This window comes from Arvicola amphibius, chromosome 2 (assembly GCF_903992535.2).
Source record: "Arvicola amphibius chromosome 2, mArvAmp1.2, whole genome shotgun sequence".
In the NCBI taxonomy this organism is placed as follows: Eukaryota; Metazoa; Chordata; class Mammalia; order Rodentia; family Cricetidae; genus Arvicola; species Arvicola amphibius.
In genome coordinates this window covers 176,896,175-176,921,710 of record NC_052048.2, presented here as the reverse complement: position 1 = coordinate 176,921,710, position 25,536 = coordinate 176,896,175, and the positions used below count along the sequence as shown (strand labels likewise).

The following is a 25,536-nucleotide window of genomic DNA, read 5'->3' as shown; positions in this document are numbered from 1 at the left end:
CTCAACTATGTTCATAGCAGCTTTGTTTGTCATAGCCAGAACCTGAAAACAACCTAAATGCCCCTCGATTGAAAAATGGATAAGAAAAATGTGGTACATTTACACAATGAAGTATTACACAGCAGAAAAAAATAACGACAGCTTGAATTTTGCAGGAAAATGGATGGAGCTAGAAAACATTATTTTGAATGAGGTAACCCAGACACAGAAAGACAATTATCACATGTACTCACGCATAGGTGGTTTTTAAACATAAAGCAAAGAAAGCCAGCCTACAAACCACAATCTCAGAGAACAATGCAGACACTAAGAGAGACTTACATAGATCTAATCTACATGGGAAATAGAAAGTAGAAAAAGGGGTCTGGAGAGATGGCTCAGAGGTTACGAGCACTGCCTGCTCTTCCAAAGGTCCTGAGTTCAATTCCCGGCAACCACATGGTGGCTCACAACCATCTGTAATGAGATCTGGTGCCCTCTTCTGGCCTGCAGACATACACACAGACAGAATATTGTATAATAAATAAATAAATATTTAAAAAAAATAAAGTAGAAAAAGGTTTGCTCTGTGCAATGCTGTGCTTCTCTTCTCTGCAGCTTGTTGCTGAGTGGCTGTGGTCCCAGATTACAGAACTGAGTGATGGTTTCAATTATATTTCTGAAAGATTTCACACTTTCAGATCTCAAACTAACACAACTGTTTCAACATTCTAGTTTTTATATTCTAGTGCCAAGAGGAAGTTTCAGGGATCAAGAGCAAATACACCCAAACTGAGAAATATGTCTTCAAAAACATAACCAGAAACAGGGAGGAGAGAGTATTTTTTTTTAATCTACCCAGTCCTTCTGTTATGAAAGGACTATTTTTTAAAGACTTTAATTATAAAAGTCTTTAACCTTTACTGTAGATATTTAAAAAGACAAAACTATCAATTCCAAAAATCAGAATTCTAAGAGAAAAGAAATGATTTTCTCTATTGGTAATGTGCTCACCAGAAAAATAACAATTTATATTCCCATCAGCATGAATTAAAATGTTCATCTATTCACTCCTTTGTTCTGCATAGGATTTTATACATTTTAGAAATATGCATGTTTTGGCAGGCTGGAGAGATGGCTCAGTGGGTAAGAACACTGGCTGCTCATTCACAGGACCCAAGTTCAGTTCCTAGCACCCACATGTTGGTTCACAGCCAGCAAAAACTCCAGTTTAAAGGGCCCTCCGTGGGCACCAGACATGCACATAGTGTACATAAATACATGCAGGCAAAGCATTCATACACATAAAACAAAACTTAAAAATCTTTAAAAAATGTAAATACAGGATTCCTTTTTTTAAAATATTTACTTATTTATTTATATGATATGTATACAATATTCTGTCTGTGTGTATGTCTGCAGGCCAGAAGAGGGCACCAGACCGTTACAGATGGTTGTGAGCCACCATGTGGTTGTTGGGAATTGAACTCAGGACCTTTGGAAGAGCAGGCAGTGCTCTTAACCGCTGAGCCATCTCTCCAGCCCCCTAAATACAGGATTCTAACAGAAGTACAAGAAGCAGAAGTTTCTCCTGCTCTTGTTCTTTTCCTATTTGGAGGTTAATTTTATCTTTCACTTATTAATTTTAGGCTTTATGCCACAGATAATGACTTCTTTCAATTTTTTCATGATCCTACTTTTTACTTATATATGCTTAAAATATGATATTCAATATTATTAAAAATAAAACAAATTATGAAAAATTAAATTAACCCTTTACATTTTCCTAGCACTGACTGTGAGTAAGGATTACAGTTATTTTATCCTTTCTAGATCTTTATCTAGTAATACACAGACACATTCATACATAATTCTTAAAAATTATTAATTTACTTTTTATTTAAAATGGACTTTTTCATACGGTATATTCTTATCAGTTCTTCTCCAACTCCTCCCTGTTCCTCCCCACTTCCCTACCCACCCAAATCCTTACCCTTTCTCTCTTATTCAAATACAAAAGGCACCTAAAATAATAATAAAAACAAACAAATAAGAATAAGAAAAACAGAAAAAGAAGAGCCACAGAAAAAGTACAAGAAATACATACTTCCACTGAGACACACATATTTGCACACATAGAAAACCCATAATATATAAGTGAAGATGCATAAGGTATGTTTTTTTAAAAAAAAAAAAAAGTACAAAGTACCATGAGACAAAAAAATTCCTCCAACTCATACCATTAATTTTTAATTGACAGGTAGCTGTACATACTAATTCTTTTAAAATTTATTTTTTACAATTGTGTGTATGTGTGCATTTGTGCATGTGAATGCAGTACCCCAGGAGACCAGAAGAGAGCATCAGATCCCCTGGAGCTAGAGCTCTAAGTAACTGTGAACTGCCCAATGTGGGTGCTGAGAACCAAACTTGGGTCCTCTGGAAGCAAAGTATACACTCCTAACTGTTGAGCCATCTCTCTGTTTTCATATACAATTCAAGACAAATACGGCTGAAGCAATGTTCTACCATGTTCGGCCATACATATAATATTACTTGAGAAATCAATCTAAAAACATGCCAGGTGGTGGTGGCACACGCCTTTAATCCCAGCACCTGGGAGGCAGAGGCAGGCAGATCTCTGTGAGTTCGAGGACAGCCTGGTCTACAAGAGCTAGTTCTAGGACAGGCTCCAAAGCCACAGAGAAACCCTGTCTCAAAAAACAAAAACAAAAAAACCAAAACCAACCAAACAAAAAAAACCCATTAATTACAGATCCAGAATTCTTGCAAAGAATTCTCTCACTGGGTTAACTATGAGTTTTCAATAGTCACACTGACTTAGCTTTACCAAAGAGGGTTTTAGTTGATATGGAAATGAACTTTCATGTTACTTTGAAAAATAGATAAAACACTGCCTCCACATACTACAAACTTAAGGGCAAGCTCAAAGGTTTAGCAGATAAAGGCACTTGCCACCAAGCCTGACCACCAAAGCCTGATCCCTAGGACCCACATGGTAGAAGGAAAGAATTGATTCCTGCAAGTTGTCCTCTGGCCTCCTCACATACAATATGATATGCACATGCCCACACATAGCAAATAAATGCAATAAAGATATTTTTACAAACTTAGAAAAATGAATTATCTAAGCAAAATAGAAGGATAAATGCTTAATGCCGAAAGAAAACCAATAAGCATGCAGCTTTTATGTAGGATTAGAAAGCCAAATCAGGAAATACAAAATAACTAGCCAAAGAGAATAATATTTTTCTTCTTTTCCACATTGTAGGTGTTTTAATTTGTTCAGGCTATTACAAAAAAATACCATATATTGATGGTTTAAGCAATGGGAATTGATTTCTTATATAAGTTCTGCAACAGAAGATCAGGCAAAATCAGTGTGCCAGCAAAGTCCATTTGTGAAGGAAGGACCCAGTTCAAGTTTTGTTTCCCAGCTTGCTAACAGTTGCTGTCTGTCATCCAGCATCCTCAAGGGAAGAGAGGAAGCATTGGTGTTTCCTCCTCTTCTTATGAGAATGCTAATCCTATCAAGAATGATTTGTCTTCAAGAGCTTATCTAAGTCACCCCCACACATCATCATACTGGAGGTTAGAACTTTAGACACAGGGGGCTGGTAAGACGATTCAGTGGATGGGAGTGTTTTACTCATGTGAAAATGAACCAAGAGGACTAACTCCTATAGCTTCCTCCATGAGGTCCTGCCAATTGAACTCAAGTCAGCAAGCACCTTATCTGCTAAGCACAAAAAACAAATAAAAAAGTGTAGTGGCTCACACCTGTAATCCCAGCACTTGGGATGCTAAATGCAGTGGTTTGAATAAAAATGGCCCCGTAGGTTCATCTATTTGAATGCTTAGTCATTAGGGAGTGGCACTATTTGAAAAGGATTAGGAGGTGTGGCCTTGTTGGAGGAAGTTTATCACTGGGGGTGGCTTTGAGGTTTCAAAAGCCCATGCAAGCCCACAGCCCTCCTTCTCTCTCTGCCTACCAATCAGAACGTAGCTCTCAGCTACTTCTCCAGCACCATACCTGCATGCTGCCATGTTCCTGCCACGATGATAATGAACTAAATCTCTGAAACTGTAAGCAAGACACCAATTAAATGTCTTCCTTTATAAGAGCTGCCCTGGTCATGGTGTCTCTTCACAGCACACAGCAACTGAACACTGACTAAGACATTAAGGTAGGAGCACTGCTACAGTTCAATGTTGGACTGGAGCCACACAGTTGAGTTTCAGACTTTCCTGGACTCCAGTGTGAGATTTTGTCTCAAAAAGCCAACCATGGAGAGGAAGGGGGAGGGGAGTAGGGGGAAGGGGAGGGAAATGGGAGGTGGGAGGAGGCGGAAATTTTTAATTAATAATAATAATAATAATAATGAAAAATAAGAATAAAAAAGCCAAACAAACAGGGTCCCCGATATAGCATAGCTCAGGGGGTAAAAGCACCTGCTTTGTGTGCAACTCTAAAAAGCTGAGCTTGACTCCCAGAATCCATGGTCAGGAGAGAAACCAACTCCCCAAAGTTGTTCTCTGCCCTCCAAATGTGTATAGTAGCACATGCATGTACACACACACTAAAAATTAAAAAAAAGAACTTTTTAAAAAGCCATTTTATAATAATAAAAAACAGAAGAATTATATTAAGTCTATCTATTGCTGATAAAATGTGTTGGGCAAGCAATAACAGAATTCTCTACTTCATAAAGGGCATCTAACAAAAATTTACAGCTAACATCAGACTTAACAATGAAGGGCTAGTTTTTGCTGTCAATATGACAACCTAAAGTCACCTGGGAAGAGGGAACTCCAACTGATAAACTGCTTTGATCAGACTGAGACTGTTTTGACTGATGATTGGCATGGGAAGGTCCAACCTCCATAGCCCTCTTCAGCTATAGGCAGGTAGACCTAGACTATGTAAGAAAGCTGAACATATCCCAGTGAGTGAGCCTGAAAGTGCTATTTCTCTTTGATTTCCTTCAGTGCACTGTGACCTGGAAGGGTAAGCCAAATAAACTCTTTTCTCCCCAAGTAGTTCTTGGCCAGAGTATTTTATCACAACAATAGAAAACCAAGGGCCGGGCAGTGGTGGCACAAGCCTTTAATCCCAGCACTCAGGAGGCAGTGGCAGGCGGATCTCTGTGAGTTCGATGGTCTTAGGTGACCCCTGTGAAAGATTGTTCAGCCCCGAAGGGGCCATAACCCACAAATTGAGAACCACTGTTCTAGAAAAACACATTGGACTTTATAAATCTTGTTATAAAACAAACTTGCTAGGGAAGTGTGGTGGGCATGGTTGTATGTCACTAGGAGCTCCTTCAATAGAACCTATTGTATGGAATGTAGTCCAGTCACTAAATGCCACCCCCATGAACACTGAGAACATTCTTTGCCTAAACCACATTCAAACAAGTATCTGAGCTTGGCATGCATAGCAATACCCACCCATTCCCACCCGCTACAGCAGTGGTTCTCAACCTGTGGGTCACAAGCCCTTTGGGCCAAAGGACCCTTTCACAGGGTTTGCCCAAGACCATGGGAAAGCATAGATATTTAAATTATGATTCATAATGGTAGCAAAATTACAGTTATGAAATAGCAACAAAAATAATTTTATGGTTAGGGTATCAACATGAGGGCTGTATTAAAGCATGAGGACTGTCGCAGCATTATAGACGGTTGAGAACCAGTGCACAGACAAGCTTTGCTTGAGCACTTGTATGACCCTATCTGGGATTTTTCTCAAGCAAACCTTGAATGAAACATCTCCTATCCACCCTTCTTTATTTTATCTCACAGGTAACAGGCTTACATCACATTCTGAAAACTCCCACTGCTACTTATGGCTTCTTTCCCCTTATTGTTCATATGCGCTAAACCAATTCATCTTGCAAAGCTGTCTGTCTTGACATTTGACACTTGAAGGATCCACATTGATGGGGGTGGGATGTATAATCATGAGGAAAGGACTCAGCTGCCTGTTTAAATGGGCTCTGGCCCAGTATTCTTCATACCTAATACTGTTTTTAGAACTGTGCCATAGCTCTTTATAGACAGGTAGTTAGACATCATGGAGCCCAGAAATGGAAAAGAAATAGCATGGTGGTGCACGCCTTTAATACCAGCACTCAGGAGGCAGAGACAGGCGGATCTCTTTGAGTTTGAGGCCAGCCTGGTCTACAGAGTGAGTTCCAGGACAGGTTCCAAAGCTACAGAGAAACCCTGTCTCGAAAACAAAACAAAACAAAAACACAAGCAAGCAAACAAACAAAACCCAACCAAGACATTTTCATTTTTGTCAAATTTGTTGAGTTTTGTAAAAGTATGTTGGTTACTCTTGTTTAAAACTCAAGGATATTTGTCTCAGAAAATAGAATTTATCTCTAAATGATCACAATTTTTCTATGTTGTATTTTATTTGTTTATTTTTTATATATGAGAGTGTTTTGCCTGCATGTAAGTATACCACATGCATGCAATGCCCTTGGAGGCCAGAAGAGGGTGTAAGATCCCCTAGGAACTAGAGTTAAGAGAAAGAATCTGGGACCTCTGTGAAAGCAGTCAATGCTCTTAACTATTTGCTCTTAACTACTGCAGTCCTTTTTGTACTATCCTGAATTGACAAACTGAGAGACCAGATAGTAATCAAGGCAATAAAACTTTCCTCTGGCATTTAAAACACCCTGGAAAATATGTTATCAGTTCAAGGTTTCTTTATCATTATTAACTAGGAAAACCTTCACCTATGGGGTACATGCTATGACATCTCATGAGAGGCAATAATCATTTAAATAGAACCCATTTTCTTTCTTAAAAGTTTGCATTTGGGGGCTGGAGAGATGGCTCAGTGGTTAGGAGCATTGACGGCTCTTCAAGAGGTCCTGAGTTCAGTTCCCAGCAACCACATGGTGGCTCACTGCCATCTATAATGAGATCTAATACCCTCTTCTGGTGTGTAAACAAACATGCAGACAGGACACTGTATACATAATAAATAAATCTTTAAAAAATGTTTGCATTTGGCCTTTACTATTAATAATAGAATGTATTACTATTCTATTACATTTTATGAAAATCAATAAAAATCTTTACCTATTGAGACAAACTCAGATGCAAAAACCCTATAATGACATGATCAGTAGTTTTATTTTGGAACCTAAAGAACCATGTGCCTTGTTGTATACAGTGCTTAATATAATCGTACAAACATTGAGCCAAACTGTTATAGCTTTCTTTCTAAGAAAACTCTGTTCATGAGACCAAATGCTTCTCAATATTTCTTCAGGGAAAGTATTTCACCATCCTAACACGAGGCCTTACAGCTTCAGACTGTAGAGTGTCCAAAGAAGTGAAGGCAGTAGAATTATCCAAAATAATGATACGGGGCATTTCTTTTGGGGAGATACTCATTTACCTGCCCTTAGTTTCATCTTCTTATAAAGTTCTCTAAGCCAGATGGGGCAGTGCACACCTTTAATCTCAGCACTTGGGAGGCTGAGGCAGGTGGATCTCTACAAGTTTAAGGACAGTCTGGCTACATAGTGAGTTCCAGGACAGCCACAGATGCATAGTGAGACTATGTTAAAAAAAAAAAAGTTTTCTAGTCTGTACTGTTTCTCTTGCTCTACTGTTAACATCCATGTATCCATGTATTTGGGAGCATCCTCTCCTGGACCTTAGGAATTGCCAGAGGACAGTAAACAACGTGTGCTTCAATTTCTAACTTTCCTTCTTGGATGCATCTAAGTATTCCTCTGGCACTGCAACTGCTCTCCGAGCCACCTTCTGTTTCTGTCTTATGCTAAATGTAATATTCCCAGTGGGCTCTTGCCAGCTCCCTATCCTGTGACACAATTCCTCTGTTAGCTGCTCAAAATAGTACTAGCTTTTCTGAACTACCAGATCACATTTCAAACCAAGTTTACTGGGGTTTCACTTGTTTGTTTATTTGTTTGTTTGTTTGTTTATCTCCTGTAAAAATCTCTTAAATCTCTAAAACAAAAGTAGAATTATATCCTAATGTTAATTTCCCAGACAGATTACTATTGTACATGTCTTAGTCTGCCAAGTATTTAAACAGCTTGCTGATAACTTCCATAATTGATAGGTGTTTTCCCCTTTATTGGACTGCTACCTAAGATATTTCCTTGCTAAACCTTCCTTCAAACTTATCTCCGTCTTCACATAACTGTAATAATAAATAGACTATATTTCCATAGTTCCTTTAACAAATTTTAATAAATACCCTCAAGCAACAGACAATTGTATCTGAAAGACATAATTTTTTATTACATTTTACTTAGAGTGTGCATGCCTGTACACAGAAACACACACAGACATGCATGTGGAGGTCAGAAAACTTGCAGGAGTCAGTTTTCTCCTTCCATCTTGTGAATCCTAGGAATTGAGCTCAGCTCATTGGTTTTGGTAGCAATGTGCTAAGCCATCTCAATGGCCAGACTTATAAATATGTATTTACAAAATGGTATAATAATGAATAGAAAATATACTATAGGAGGGAATAATAGTAACTCTCAAAATGGATAGGAATTGATGGGATCCAGGAGAGTACATTCCAGTCAGGAGAGATTCCAGAGCAAAGGCAAAGAATGTTGACCAGTATGCGTGGGAAACACATGGCATAATGTCACTGAAGCATAAGGGTAAGGCAAGGAGATATGGCAAGATCTTAATGCCGGAAATAAGGAAAGATCCTGAAGCGTCTTGAATCCTAAACTAACGTATAAGCAATGAGGGTAGATGAAAGGAATGGATGAAAGGAAGAGATGTGACATCGTGTGCTGTAAATATAGCAAAGGATCTGGAGGAGGAACAAAAGCAAAAATGCTGGCCAGGTAATCCACACAGCAATATGGAAAAGTGTTAATAATGAACTGACATCCCAGTTTCAGAGATATTAAGATTGGGGAAACAAGCATTCCTTAAAGTGAATTATCTTACCTTAACTCAAAGAGCAGTCATCTCTCCAGTCCTTGGATTATTTTTTTACGTAGTGCCTATTCTTTTTTTATAAATAGAGAACTAAGGAAAGTCTACTTATGTATGTGTATGTGAGTGTGGAAGAGAGAAAGGACAAGAGAGGGAAGATAATGGTGTGGTTTGATAGCTGAAAAAGTACAAAGAACAATGTATCTGGTACATGGCAAATTTCGGATTCCATAAATAAAGGCATTTTTAAAAATTTTATGTTTATTGGTGTTTTGCCTGTGTGTATGTCTGTGTGAGGATGTCGGGTTCCCCTGGAACTGGAGTTACAGACAGGTGTAAACTGCCATGTGGGCACTGGGAGTTGAACCCGAGTCCTCTGGAAAAGCAGTCAGCACTCTTAACGGCTGAGCCATCTCTCCAGCCCAATAAAGGCATTTTTTAAAATAGAGCTCCACTTAGTATTTGTGTATTATCTATGGCTACTTTTGTATGATACTGGTTATAATGTAGCCTGAAAAGCCTAAAATAACTTGATACTTTGCTGACCCTTCACCAAAGTCTGTTTTTGTTTATTTTGTTTGTTACATTTTGAGAAAAGATCTTATGCAACCCTGGTTAGCTTTAAACTCACTACATAGCTGAGGGCGAGCTTCCTCTGCCTCTACCTCCGGGGTGCTGGAATTACAATTCCCACCACCATGCCCTGCAAGTCTCTCTTTAAATTGTGTAATTTGGTAATGATGATGACAATCTTTCTAAAATGACATAAGAAATCGGACCAACAGCACTTTAGGAAATGACGCCCTTAATCAACTAGAACTGACAACATTTAAGTCATTTAATACATAACGAGGCACACTTGACTGGGTACAATAACAAATATTGAACATACAATGCAAATAAAGCACTCATAGGAGTTCAACTTTTTGGTGTAGTTTCTGAAGCCCGTTGCACTGCTCTCTCTGCAATTATCTCACGAGCCAATTTTAGTAAGAACTCTATTAATTTTCTAGAACTTCCAAGAAAAGCTACATAAAGGTATGGTATTTAGTCACTGAGAACCTAGCTATTCAACTGCCACACACTGATAAGATGAAAAATCATGTGCCCACATAGAACAGCAAGTCATCTGTGACCAGTAGATGGAGACAGTTCCTAACCCAACAGTGCTCAAATCCGGTACATTCATAGGAATTTAACCATACTTCTGATCCTTTCCTTGAAATATTTAGTTAAACCAGGCGGTGGTGGTGCACGCCTTTAATCCCAGCACTTGGGAGGCAGAGGCAGGCAGATCTCTGTGAGTTTGAGGCCAGCTTGGTCTACAAGAGCTGGTTCTAGGACTGGCTCCAAAGCAACACGGAGAAACCCTGTCTTGAAAAAAAAAAAAAAAGAAAAGAAAAAGAAAGAAAGAAAGAAAGAAAGAAAGAAGGAAGATCTAATAGAACAGAATGGTTTCCCCACCAACTTCACAAAAACATTAAAGAGGGGCTGGAGAGATGGCTCAGCAGTTAAGAGCATTGCCTGCTCTTCCAAAGGTCCTGAGTTCAACTCCCAACAACCACATGGTGGCTCACAACCATCTGCAATGAGGTCTGGTGCCCTCTTCTGGCCTTCAGGCATACACACAGAAAGAATATTGTATACATAATAAATAAATATTTTTAAAAAAACATTAAAAAGATATAAATAAAAAAATATATATAAATAAAATAAATGTTTCCTAAATCAGAATTCACCAAGGGAAAAAAAAGTGTGTGTGTGTGGGGGGGGGGTGTCCTACCGGTAAACTCTCTCCATTTCCTTTAAAATGTGTGTGTGTGTGTTCACATTTTTTTCTTCTCTTGACACTAGAACAGATATTTTCTAACCATTTTCTCTTAGTGAGATTAGGATCTTTCCTATCAAATCAAAACTCAAGTTTTCTTCTTGGTCTCTGGCTAACTAACATAATTATGTATGCAGGTACTGGCTGTAATAGCTCCAAATCACTTTATCAAACACCAAATACTTTCATGCATTAAGAATATCTTCCTTAAATACTCTTCCCGTCTTATAAAGAAGTAAAGACATGCCATGCCTGTAGCCTCAGCCCAGGAGTCAGAGGCCAGCCTAGGAAATATAGGATGATTCCATTTCAAAAAGAAAAAGGAAATACATTAGAAAAAGACAGGGAAGGGCAAAGGAGAAGGGAAACAGGAGAAAAAAAAGAGGAAAGGTGGAGGTTTAATTCAATGTAAATGACAGGAAGAGAATCCTCTAGTGAGCCTTTGTTTGTTGTTATAATTTTGGGGTTTGTTTGTTTTCTTTTCTTTTTTTTTCTTTCTTTTTTTTTTTTTTTTTTTTGAGACAGAGTCTCATTGTGTAGCTCTGGCTGTCTTAGAGCTTACTGTGTAGACCAGGCTGACCTTGTACTCACAGAGATCTGCTGCCTCTGCCTCCCAAGCACTGCATTAAAAGAACATACTACCACTTCTACTTAACTTCTGAGCCTTCAGTCCAGAGAGCCACAGCAATTTCCAGCACTGCACAGGAAGAAGCCCAAGGCAAAAGCATTCTCAACTTCCAGCCCCGACTCCCAACTCTGGTGTCAAACCAGTGCAGCTCACTAGTTTCCAAACACCACACGGTGGCTCTGTTGGGGCCTTGTCTGTTCCACACTTTTCTCTGTACTTCTAATTTTGTAGCATTTACAACTCAGGTAGGTTTTAAACTGAAGCACATTTCAAAGTCAAGCATATTAAGTGCAAAGGATTCACAGGCAACCCCTGCACTATCACAACCAAGGGGACAAACACACTACAAAAAGAAGTCTAACAGGAAAACACGAGCAGCTGTCCTCCGAAGCACCTCCTAGCAGCAGCACCTTCCTGTCTTCACACTTCTTTAGGCCTTTTTCCTTGCACATCCCCAATCGCTTTACCTATAGTGACACTTTGTGATGAGGATGCACCAGGCAGTACAGTGAGTGGGCTAAGACAGGAAACAAACACATACAGCGCGCTGACAAATGTAATCACCCACTTTGGTCAGGCTGAAATATGCTAAACCCGGAAAACCGAAGCAGAATCCTGTGTGAGTGCGGGAGTGCTGTGTAAAAGTGTGAGGGTGCACCCACCCCACATGAGCAGGAGGAGGCCAGAGAAGGATGTCCTGTGCCTTCCCTATTATCCTCTAACCTGCTGTCTTGAAATACATCTCGCTGTTTTAGGTTAAGCTAACAGGCCGACTCTCAACTTCTGCCTGTTTCCATCCCACAAAGAAAGTCAGGAAGGGTTATAGGCGAATAAAGCCATGGCCCAGTTTTTTTATGTGAGTACGAGGGATTTGAACTCAGGTCCTCATGCTTACAGAGCAAGCACTCTAAGCCATCTTCCCAGCGCTACTTTGTTTTTCTTTTTGAGACACGGCACACTGTATAGCTGCGCAGGTCTCAAATCTACTTCAATCATCCTGCCTCAGCCTCCTACAAGCTGACAGTCAAGGCTTGGCCAAGATGCTAAGCTAATTAATAACCACTGTAAAATAATCATAAGGGCTTTGAATTGCATAAAACTTTTAGCAAAGAAAGTCACTGTTTGTAAAAGGTCAGCCTGATCAAAGACAAAATTGAGTTCCACAAGGGTACAGGGGACCTCTCCAGCATGCCTATAATTACAACAACCATTTCAAGTAGTTTCTCTGCCTTCTTTTTTAAGGCAATGATTAAAATTCTGTGATTTTGTTTTTAAAGCAGGATCTTACTATGTACCTACCCTTGGCTGGCCTAGAATTTGCTACAGAAACCAGGTTGGCTTTGAACTAACAAAGATTTAACTGCCTCTGTCTCCCAAGTGCTGAGATTACAGGAGGGTGCAGCTGTATCTGGTCTGTGACTGGCTGCTATTAAATAGTCATATACTTCCTGTATTCCTGTTATCTGCTGTGTGTTTATCTTTAGGTTAGCTTTATTATTTTTTTTTTATAACAAGGTCATGCTATATAGTTCTGGCCTGAAGCTACTATGTAGACTAGGCTACTTCAAACCTGCAGTAATCTTCCTGCTTCTTGCCTGCTCACTATTGGGAATGCAGGCACATGCCACTATGCATGATGTGGTTTTCTCTTTCTGTATAGTGAAATAAAATCCTTGAGTCAGCTTACAAACTAAGATTTAAAGAAATATCAAACACTGTTCACATGAGGACTCAATTCTATAGTCTGTACTATGACCCCTTTTGCCAATTTTCAACTTCAAATTCTAGGCTTCTCTTTAAGATACTGTGGAACTGTTGAGGACCATCCCCGAACTTACCAGTTGTTCTGTTCTGTTCTCCATCTAAAGCACAGACTGACTCATATGTAGCGTTTTTAAAGCTGCAGCTTTGCAATGTGCATCCCTCATAAAACCTTAATCACAGTGAATTTAGTTAAATCCCTTAAAACCAGATTGTACTGGCTTCACAGAGTAAGTCTGGCTGCTCAGCTTCAATTCCCCAGGGACAAGAGAGACGCTCTACTCTATTATGAAACCAGCTTGCCTAATCCAATTCCCTTTCAGAGAAAGAGGTCAAGGAGAATAACTGCTGTGCCATTTTTCAATGCTTCCTTCCAAGAAATGACTGTGATTGACAGATGCTATTTCTTTGAGTTTCAATGGCCCACTGCCAAGATCAACTAAGTGTGTCTCGGTTAAAAGAACGAGACACCATTCAGCAAGTCACATGATGTGCCACAATCACAATGTATCATTTTTTTACATTAGTATATTTTATATGTTTCAAAGCTCACACAGACAAAAAACATGCACCACTGGAAACATGGAACAGATGTGATCTTCATTTACAGACTGGAAACCACAACGAAGATTACATACGAGTTGTCATACACACGTTCACAGAGCTGCACCGTAACTTAAGCTGGTCTGAGTCCTGTGAAGTGAAACCTTCTTGGTATGTAAGCCGACTTATCCCCACTATCTACCTCATCTTACTGTCAGAAATCACCCTGTTCATCTTAACAGAATCAGTAATATAGTGGACAGACTCGTGTCACCACAGGAGGAATAGGAAGAACAAACTCCATCCCAGATGGAGATGAGCTCAAATCATAGTCTTGCACTTAAAATTTGAGACAGGCTAATTAGCCTCAATTTTTATGTATAAAACTGATAGGCTGTCTAACTTATAGGATTCTAATAATCAAATGAGTTAACATATGTTAAAAGCAAAATGTATAAGTCACTAAAGTCCAATGACACAGTTCAAAACACATTTACACCCTCTAGAGAATAGTGATTCCAATGACCTCTAAAAATTAAGGATTAGGGAAATTGGAGCACGAACACTTTCCTGGCATTTCTCTCAGACATGTGGGATTTTTGGCTGCCAGTCTAAAGAGCAGCTTTTAGGGATGCAGTCAAACCAATTAAGAATAAAATAGAAAAAGGCAAATGTGTCCAAATAAATAACATTTACCATGTGCACACAAAGCAATTGTTCTACCAACTAAACATTTATTTGAATTTAGCTAGAACAAACCATTCCGTTTCCCAAAAAAGAATAGGTGAATTAACCATTCTTTTCTTACAAAATGACTGGCTAGATCCATACAATGGAAAATCATGTTTATTGAAATGATCCTTCTCCAATACTACCAAACAGCGCAATAAGACCAAGACTCTTGTCGGGCAGTGGTAATGGCACACGCCTTTAATCCCAACACTCGGGAGGCAGAGGCAGGCAGATCTCTGAGTTCAAGGCCAGCCTGGTCAACAAGAGCTAGTTCCAGGACAGGCTCCAAAAACTACAGAGAAACCCTGTCTCGAAAAACCAAAAAAGAAAGAAAGAAAGAAAGAAAGAAAGAAAGAAAGAAAGAAGGAAGGAAGGAAGGAAGGAAGGGAGGAAGGAAGGAAGGAAGGAAGGAAGGAAGGAAGGAAGGAAGGAAGGAAGGAAGACCAAGACTCTTGATAAACAGCAAATGATGAATTACACCAACAATGACTTAAGTTCCTAAAAGTGAAATAATACTATTAAATTAATTTAGAATAAATCATATAAGAGCTACAATCTCAATACTATATACAAATTTACACTAAACTATCTCTTTTCTAAAATTATAATAACCAGGCTGAGCATTTCTAATGCAGAAGTAAGATTTGAAACCTCAAAACCTTCTGAATAATGACACAATGCTCAAAAAGCTTTCAGATTTTGGCCTGTAACTTATTATACAAACCAGTTTAGCCCTAAACTCATCATCCTCCATCTGCCTCCCACAGGCTGGGATTAAAGGCATACACCACCATGCCTGGCTCTAAGTAATTTTGCTAAACCTAAACCGGACAGTGGTGGCTCACGCCTTTAATCCCAGCACTCGGGAGACAGAGGCAGGCATACATCTCTGTGAGTTTGAGGCCGGCCTGGTCTACATAGTTAGTTCCAGGATGGTCAGAGCTATGTAAAGAGACCCTGCCTCCAAAAAGAAAAAAACTTGTTTTATTTCCTGACAAAATTTGTCAGGGCAAGGTTGTAGAGTAAGTGAATAAACTTATGAGATATTTGTCTGTCTTGACTAAGAAAGGTTTTGTTTTCATTTTTAACCACGTACATCGCAGTGGTAGAACACTGGCCCAGCATGTGCAAGGCTCTATATTCTCCAGAGCTGCAACACACAGGTTTTTCTATATTAAGGGAGTCAAGAACCAGAGGGATTGAAAAGATAGCTTTAAATGTTACTTATGTTATAATAAGAGAAGTAAAAATGGGGGGAAATTACAATGGAAGATCCATGGGACAAAACACCTACATCTACTCATAAATGGCGATTAAATAACATTCACACACTTTCCAAAGGTTTGAGTTTGAAACCAGCATGGGCTCCAACGAGCTCACCTCAGCCTTCCAAGTAGTTGGGTTTATAGGTGCCACCACACATACTTAGTATTCGCTTTTTAAAAAACACTGGTTTCTTTATATTCATGAAGTCTTTCTTCACTTATTTTCCTTTTTCAGATCAAGCAGGAAGAGTCATCTTTGGCATTGCTTGTTATGTCCTCAAAATGAACTCACATTTTGAAATGCTGCTGAGAACATCAATTCATTCGTTTGATAAACATTATTGAATGCTAAGTTCTGGGGACACAAAGGTAGTGAGACATGTCCTCATTTTCAAGTCTACTTTACTAGAAAACAATACATTAAATGACAAGAGATGGAATAAAGTGTATTAATAACAGTACTGGACGGAAACATACTCAAAACTTTAAATCACGAGTCACAGTGATACCCAAGCCCTAAACAAAACAAGACTAGCTGGTCACCAGAGAACGCTCAGTGAGTTCTCTATTTTGAAAATTGTTGAAGGAAGCATTCACCTGACTTGCCCATTTGGACTACACTGGGTGTTCAAGCAGTAAGCACAAGGGGTTCTCTTTATAGAACTACTCTAGCTTAGAAGCAAAGAAAGAACGACAGAAATGGAATATTAGCATTTAGATTCTTGATGATTTAATGGATATGTACAAAGATCACTAGTTATTGACATCACAAGGAGGGATGGGCAGATACTATGTACTTTCTAATGGAAGGAAGCACTCCTGAAGAAATCTGAGCAAACTTCTAAATATAAGTACCATTTTTTTTGTTTAAAAACAAACAAAAACATTAGAGATGAAACCAGTAAAATTCTGACTTAAGGAAATTACAAGACAAATGACCCAATTTACAATAAATGAAATGTGTAAAGAGACAAATAAAATTACTAAAGTTTGTTTGTATCCTGATTCAAATACACTGAAAAAATACACATTTATGAATGACACTAGAGAAATTATATAATTATTTCATTTCTTTTCCTTTTTTTTTTTTTTTGAGACAGGGTTTCTCTGTAGCTTTGGTGCCTGTCCTGGAACTAGCTCTTGTAGACCAGGCTGGCCTCGAACTCACAGAGATCCGCCTGCCTCTGCCTCCCGAGTGCTGGGATTAAATGTGTGCACCACCACCACTTGGCTTATTTCAATATTTTAAGGAATTATTAATTTTTAGTGTAATAATAGAATTGAAGTTTATATATTCCATTTTAATCTTGTAGAGATAAAGTGGTATGTTTATAGATAAAATTATAAACCCTTGATTTATATCAATAATCCAGAAAATTGGGGTGGGAAGCAGGGTGCAGCAGCTGCAAGATAGTGAGGCAGAGCCCTGATGTTCTAAATTGAGGGCCTCATGCTGAAGCTGGATATGGAGGAGATGAAACACAAGACATGAGAGGATGTCATTTTATCCATACAGAACATCCTCATCCACATGGCCACACTGTGAGTTCCTCCATTTATCTTTAAAAAATTGGACAGCATATGAAGACTGGGAGTCATATTAATGCATGATATGAAAAACCTGGTTACAATTTCTCCTATCTGCAAATTAATTGTTCCAGAAAGGTGTAAGACTAATCAAATGGACATAAAAATTCTACTTGCTAAAAACAAGTTTGGTTAAGGAGTTTGGGGAGCTCAGCAATTAAAAGCACTGTTTACTCTAGCAGGGGAGCCATGGACTCAGGTTCATTTCCCAGCACCCACTGTGGCTCACAACCATCCTCAACTCCAGTTCCAAAGGATCCAATACCTTCTTCTGACCTCCACAAGCACCAGGAACACAAGTAAGACACAGAAATACAAGCAGGTAACACATGTTTAAACATAACATAAAAATAAATCAATCTTTTAAAAAGAACAAGTTGTGGAGCTAAAGAGATATTGCAGCATTTAAGAACACTTGTTACTCTCACAGAGGACCAGGGTTGATTCCCAGCACCCACATGCCAGCTCACAACTGTATGTAATTCCAGTTTCAGAAAATCCAATGACTTCTTCTGGTTTCCACAGGCACTGTATACACATGGTACACAGATATGTAAGCAGGCAAAACTTCCATGCACATAAAATAAAAGCTAAAATGATTTTCTTAGAGTCCTGTGTCCTATGTGTGCAGTGTCTTCAGCAATAAGAGCCCATCCTCAACCCTGAGAGGCAACCTAGGGTTATATCAATAACCTTATCATTTTCGGGAATCATTTGGACTACCTTGATCAGCCATTCAGAAAGAGGTTTCTCATGCTTGGTACTGGGGTTTTTGTTTATGGTTCTTGCAGGGAGCACTATTAGGACAAGTGGCTTAATTTCCTTTAATGTATACATTAATATATATTATTTACACATACACTTTATGTATTGTGTATAATTTTAGTAAATATAAAATAACATGCTTCCTTAAGGTTTTATCAAACAACCCTGGTATTACTTGTGCTTGAGCCCAGTCCCAACATTTATATCTAGATCACAGTTCTGTATCTATGGTTCAGGGAACATCTCTGAAGAGAGAGCAGAAAGATTGTATAAGCCAAGAGTACCAAGAAGTTGGCTGTTAACCAGTCTATCCTAGAAACAGCTGCATAAGCAAGACTGGAACAATGGCAATGGCAATATCGATGGATATGTTAATGAGGAAGGGGGAAAGCTTTAGGAGGTCCTACCCCTAGTCAAACTACAGACAACTAAAGACTACTGGGAGAATTAGCCTTGTTCCTTTATTAATTGTCCAGTGCTGAGTGGTCAGCCCTGAAAACAAACGCAATAAACAATAAAAACTAAGCAGTGTGTGAGTGTGTATATGTGTGCACGCATGTGCAGACCCATAGATACATACATGTACATATATAAAAATAATAATAAAAAGGGCTATCAATTTGAAAGTAGGGGAACATGGGAGAGGCTTAAAGGGGGGTACTTGATAGGGCTAGAGAGAGGGGAGGGAGGAAAGTGATATAATCCTATTTCAATTAAAAATATTTTTTAGGGAGCTAGAGAGATGGCTTAGCAGTTAAAAGCAATGGCTGCCCTTCCAGAAGACTTGGGTTAAATTCCCAGTAACCACATGGCAGCTCACAAGTGTCTGTAACTCCAGTTTCAGAAGATCTGACACCTTCACACAGACATATATGTAGGCAAAACACCAATGCACATAAAAATTATATATATTACCTTATCACAGTCATTTTTACTTTTATAAATGTTAAACATTCAAACTGCTAACTGTTCTAACACAATTTCAACAACTTGTTTTGAAAAATAAATCTATTAAACTCTTTTAGCCTTAAAAAGAGAAAAAATCAGGCTGTAGGAGCTGACTTCATAGCTAAAATATAAAACTATTTGGGAAGTGCAAAATGATTTCTTGTGGTCATAGTGTGCCCTTATGCCTCTGATATTGGCCTCTATTGGCTGTTTCTTTTTAAATATTTTTTTTTTTTTTGGTTTTTCGAGACAGGGTTTCTCTGTGGCTTTAGAGCCTGTCCTGGAACTAGCTCTTGTAGACCAGGCTGGTCTCGAACTCACAGAGATCCGCCTGCCTCTGCCTCCCGAGTGCTGGGATTAAAGGCGTGCGCCACCACCGCCCGGCTAAATATTTATTTTTAATTGTGTGACTGTGTATATGTGCGTGTATGTGTAAGTATGTGCATATATAAATACAGGTACCCTTGGAGTTAAGAAGGTGTTGGATCCTCTAGAATTAGAGTTACAGGGAGTTGGCAGCTGCCTGATGTGGGTGCTGGGTAGTGAACTTGGGTCCTCTGTAAGAGCAGTATGTATGTTATCTTTCTTTCTTTCTTTCTTTTTTTTCAAGACAGGGTTTCTCTGTGCAGCCCTGGTGGTCCTGGAACTCACTCTGTAGACCAGGCTAGCCTCAAACTCAGAGAGAGTTTACCTCTGCCTCCCAAGTGCTGGGATTAAAGGCATGTGCACCACCATCACGCAGCATGTTTTCTTAACCAAAGTCATCTCTCCAGCACCTATACTGTGAGTGTCGGTGGCACTATAAATAAATTATGCTAAACTCTACTTTGTAGCAATGTCAATAACATGGGGATTATGCCTGGGGTAGATAACTTAAGGGTTGGAGAGATGACAACCTGAGTTCTATCCCTAGGACCCACATGAGGGGAGAAGAGAACCAATTCCTGAAAATTATCCTCTGCCCTCCACATGAGCTGTGTGAGCCCACACACAGTAATTAACTAATCTTAAAAAGAAAAAAAAAACAGTAAAGGTCAATATGATAAGAGATGGGAAGAAGAGAAACAGAGGCAGAGAGACAAAGAAGCAAGGGGAGAGATACTAACCGACTTAGGAAAGCTATATAGGCCTTACAAATTTACAAACACTGGTTATAATTATTTGAAAATGTAAGGGTTAGGTTAGATGGCCACTGAGGGACTTTTCCAATCATAGTCTTCAATTCTATGACCCAACTGTCTTCAACAGCCATTTTTTTTTTTTTTTTTTGGTTTTTTGAGACAGGGTTTCCCTGTAGTTTCTAGAGCCTGTCCTGGAACTAGCTCTTGTAGACCAGGCTGGCCTTGAACTCAGAGATCCACCTGCCTCTGCCTCACGAGTGCTGGGATTAAAGGCGTGAGCCACCACTGCCCGGCTTTCAACAGCCATTCTTATCTTTGACATGTTTTAGTTCTTTCTCCAGAACTGAACTCAGTTTTACTCTCCTAAAGATTAGCAATGGTCTACAAAAACTGCTAAATGGCTCCATAGCAAAAGGTGCCTGCCGCCCAGCCTGATGACCTGAGTTCCATAGGACCAACCACGTGGATGGTAGAAGAGAATCCACTCCTGAACGTTATCCTCTACTGCCACATGTGAGCCGTGTTACACATGCACCCACATACCCCGTAAATAAATAAATGTTTTTTAAAAAACATTTTTAACACTGAACACCAAATGCTTTTAAAAAGCACATGAGACAGGACTAACTCCCACTTTAGAGCTTGGAGGGATCAGCCACACCACCCACTTCAAGTCTGGAGTCTAGATGCTATACTTCTTAATTAGGTTAAACAGCCTGTATTGATTAAACACATGGAGAATCTGGTGTACTTGATGGTGATAACTCCTGTGTTTCTCTTTCCCATATATAAACAGTTGGACAACAGTTGTCTCAAAATGTGACCTGCGACGCCCCCCCCCCCGAAAAGCCCTGAGATTCTTTCATAGGATGCTTGATGTGAGAAGTTCTTTCAACAAGTTTAGTATTCTCTAATCTGAAAAGGCCTGCACATAATAGCACAAGTGGAAAACTCTATACCATGGAACTTTTATTTCATATACAGAATTATTTAAGATGACTATGTTAAGGGGCTGGTGAGATAGTTCATTGGGTAAACACATTTGCCACACGAGCCTGGCAATCTGAGCTTGATCCCCAGAACCTGTATAAAAGTAGAAGTAGAGAGCCAACTTCACAAAGTTATCCTCTGACCTTCACATACACCATGGTACATGTGTGTACACACAGACACAGACACACACACACACACACACACACACACACGAATAATTTTTTTAAATGTTGTATAAAGCTACTACCTTCAGCTGGGTATGATGACATGGGCTAAAGATCTAATTCCAGCTATTTCTTAGGAAGTAAAATATTAAAGAGATTTTTTAAAAATGTAACAATGTATCTTTCCTATTACGAGGCAGGCATACATAGTACTAGTTTAGTAACCTGTGACTCCATTGGCCTGGGCTCTAAAAATAATGCACTTGGCAAGCTGAGACCTTTACCTGCATGCACTATGTACATATACCCCACTCCAAACGACAGAATAAATTTCTCTTACCCTTAACAACTTTCAGTCTTAGACAGATTCTATTTAGTCATACTCTTCAAAAGTCCAGGTACAAAAGAAAAATAATTAACTGGTCTGGATGGTGGTGGCACACACCTTTAATCTGAACACTCCGGAGGCAGAGGCAGATGGATCTCTGTGAGTTCGAGACCAGCCTGGTCTGTAAGAACCAGTTTAGGAAAGGCTCCAAAGCTACAGAGGTTTAAAAACCCTGTCTTTAAAAACCAAAAAGAAGAGGGGGGGGGGAAGAGGGGGAGGGAGGGAGGGAGGGAGGGAGGGAGGGAGGGAGGGAGGGGGAGAGGGAGAGGGAGAGGAGGGGGGGGGAGGGAGGGAGGGAGGGAGGGAGGGGGGAGGGGGGAAGGAAGGAAGGAAGGAAGGAAGGAAGGAAGGAAGGAAGGAAGGAAGGAAGGAAGGAGAAAAATGACTGATCCAGTCTAGGCCGGTTTGGGGTGGATGCATAGTAAAGTAAAACTGTATTCTCAAAGTCAACTCATAGAGATAAGCCCCTTATTTACCATCTTACACCTATGTATAACTGGATATGCAAATAACTGAAATCAGATGTAATATGGTAAAGGACATATACAGTAGATAAATCATCTGTCAATCAAAACAGACAACCACCCAAAGTATGTCCTTAGTATCAGTCCTTCACCCCTTTAGACTCCAAAAAAAAAATAATAATAAAATAAAAACTTCAGGCTACAGCCTGGGATTCTTGACTATTTTTACTTACATGGCCTGCTGTCACTCTTGACAGTGTATCTTACTGGCCCTATCTGTGGGTTCTACATGGTCCGGAAGAGCATCTCCCTCAGGAGGGAGGTTGGCACTAAGTCCAAGGACTAAAGTTCTTTGACAATCTTTTCTCCTTTTCATTAAAACTTGCCAAAACTGGATCTTCAGAGTCCCAAAGGCCCACACCCTGACACAGCAAGAAGACTGTGGCAAACACCCCTACCTGACCTGGGCAGCAGAAGCTGGTCATTTCAGGACACAGAGGTCTGTTAGTTTCCTTGCCTCTCAGATTCTCCAATAGGAGTCTCTGTGCTTTGATTTCTGCCCAGTTGTCTAACAAAAACCTGAAGCATAATTCAGTTCAACAAACTTGGGTGAGCTCCTACAAGAATGACTCGGGGAAGTCTCAAATAGGAGGGAAAAAATAATAGTCCTAATCACAGCTAGTGCTATGAACACAAGCGTGCAGCATCAGTAAAACTATGAACCTTAAAGGCATGAGGTAAGCCACTATGGGAAAGGAGCGCAGAGCCCAATGGAGATGATGTTAGCTGCGCACATACAACTAGAGCCCACCCTCAGCAGGACCCAAGTGACACTGTACCTCTCTGCATCACACCTTCTAATTTTTATGCTGCAGAACATTTTAACTGGTTATCTTCCTTATACTGGCAAAAATTCAAATTTTCAGACCTTCTTAAGTATATTATCCTATAAATGATACTATAAAAGTCAGACTCTCTTCCAGCTTGTAAAATATACAGCTCCAGAAACTAATAATTTGGATTTTTCTATTTTGGAGAAAAAATTTTCTCCACTTTCATTTCCCTTTTCTTTTTAAAAATTAAGTAATTGTGTGTGTGTGTGTGTGTGTGTGTGTGTCAGGGGGGAGGAGGATGTGTGTGCGTGAGAATATGTTTAGTTTATAAGCATGTACTACATGTGTGCTGGTATTCTGGAGACCAGAGGAAGATGTTGAATGTTCTGGAACTAGAATTACAGGCATTTGTGAGTCACCCACATCTTCTGAAAACATAGTGCTCTTAGCCACTGAGCCATTTTCTCCAGCCCCTCACTCTCCTCTTCAATAAATCAACAATTGCATATTGACCACAGGGAGAGGAAAGAGAAAGTGAGCATGAAGTCACAAGACAGAATCCTTCACTACGGTTTGTCACCCTCCCAAAGATAAGAATCACATTATCTCAGGATGGCTCCAACTTTTCCATCAGATGCTTACTCAGCTCTGGTCAGGTGACCCTACTGAGAAGACCAACAAACGCCCTCATCTGAAACCACACAATCACTCTACTTAGAATCAACCCCACATCTTTCTTCCCTTTATTATTCCACTAACAGAATCCATAGCCTCATCACTTCCCTTAAATTATTCAACTAGAACACAGTTTTCCTAAATTAGAAAATCTTAGAAAATCCATTATTTATAAAGAAACATTAACTAAAGGACGGTACTTTCTTTTTTAAGGAAAAATGACTGTGTTGTAGAAATGCTTAAAGATATTAAATTAAAAAATATTTGTGTCTTCATTTTGGTTTTAAAAGTCTCAAGAGTAAAAAGTTTCTCTATTCTATTCCTAGGAGGTTTCTTCCCTGAGGTCACAAGATCAAATTAAACAGACGAGGACTTCTAAAGTGGAAAACAAAACGGCCACTGGCGTTATCTGAGAAACAAAGTTGTGATGTCTGATTCAAACCCGGACCTGTGCTGCAAAATATTTCTCTACTATACAACCATAGAACAGACTAAATCTCTCTCTTCTGCAAATAAAAAACAAAACAAGAGGAATTACCTGAAAATACTTGCATTTTGTTTTTTTAAGGCAGGGTCTCACTATGTGGCCAGGAACTCCATACATAGAGAACCCCACTGAATTTGGGAACAGCTTCTCTAGATGGAGGGTTGCTCTGGCCACAGGTAAGTGAACTGAAGGAAAAGATCACACTGTACTGGAAACTTAATTGTGATACGGAACAAAGGAAAAAAACCTAGTACCCAGGAAGGTGAAATTCATGTTTGAAATCTAAACAAATTTATCAGCAGTAAGATAATGTCCCATATAGACAAGAAAACTGAACAGCTAAAATCATATAAAACCAGTATTAACACTGGAATTAGCAAATAAGAGCACTAAAAAACATCTCTTATTCAAAGATCAAGAGATAGAAGACGTTTTTTAAAGGCTCAAGTCAAATTTCTAGGGATAAAAGGTACAAATTATTATAAACTTCCCTCTGGACTCTGCTTTATCTATAACCCACATAACTTTATATTATCATTCAGCTTTACTTCCAATTTCTATTATTTCCTCTCTGACCTACCAGTTTCTTAGATATGTGCCTTTAAAGTCCCAAATAATGTTATTTTGGTTATTCTTTTGCTCAGTTTTAATCCTAACTGAATTAAGAAATACAGTCAGGGGGGCTCGAGAGATGGCTCGGTGGTTAAGAGCATTGCCTACTCTTCCAAAGGTCCTGAGTTCAATTCCCAGCAACCACATGGTGGCTCACAACCATCTGTTATGAGGTCTGGTGCTCTCTTCTGGCCTGCAGACATACACACAGGCAGAATATTGTATACATAATAAATAAATAAATAAATAAATTTAAAAAAAAAGAAATACAGTCAGCAGTCTGCTTAACATCCATCCAGTTGTATTGGTGAGACTTACTATGAATTCATCATGTATTCAATATTTTAGAGCTCTTTTTAAAAAGTGTGGCTATCAAGCCGGGTGGTGGTGGTGCACGCCTTTAATCCCAGCACTCAGGAGGCAGAGGCAGGCGGATCTCTGTGAGTTCGAGGCCAGTCTGGTCTACAAGAACTAGTTCCAGGACAGGCTCTAGAAACTACAGGGAAACCCTGTCTCGAAAAACAAAAAAAAGTGTGGCTATCTTTTTTAATGTATATTTAATTTTAAAAGTAGGTGTTTTTCTACATGTATGTACTACATGAGCGCCGAGTACTCCAGGAAGCCAAAAGAAAGCGTGGGATCCCCGGAGCTGGAGTTACAAACAGTTGTGAGGCAACATATAGTGCTGGGAATCAAGCCCAGGTCCTCTCAAGAGCAGCAGAGCTCCTAATCACTGAGCTGTATCCAGCCCTGGAAGAGATGTTTTAACATTATTAATTAAATATCT

At 39.3% G+C, this 25,536-nt stretch overlaps 1 protein-coding gene and 1 pseudogene across 3 annotated transcripts in view; one reads left to right on the top strand and one right to left on the bottom strand.

Annotated features, from left to right (window-relative positions):
- The window catches only part of Ahcyl2 (adenosylhomocysteinase like 2), a 154,952-nt gene that overhangs the window by 96,852 nt on the left and 32,564 nt on the right, over positions 1–25,536 (bottom strand). The window lies entirely within an intron of this gene.
- Positions 17,142–17,297, top strand: LOC119806741 (annotated as a pseudogene).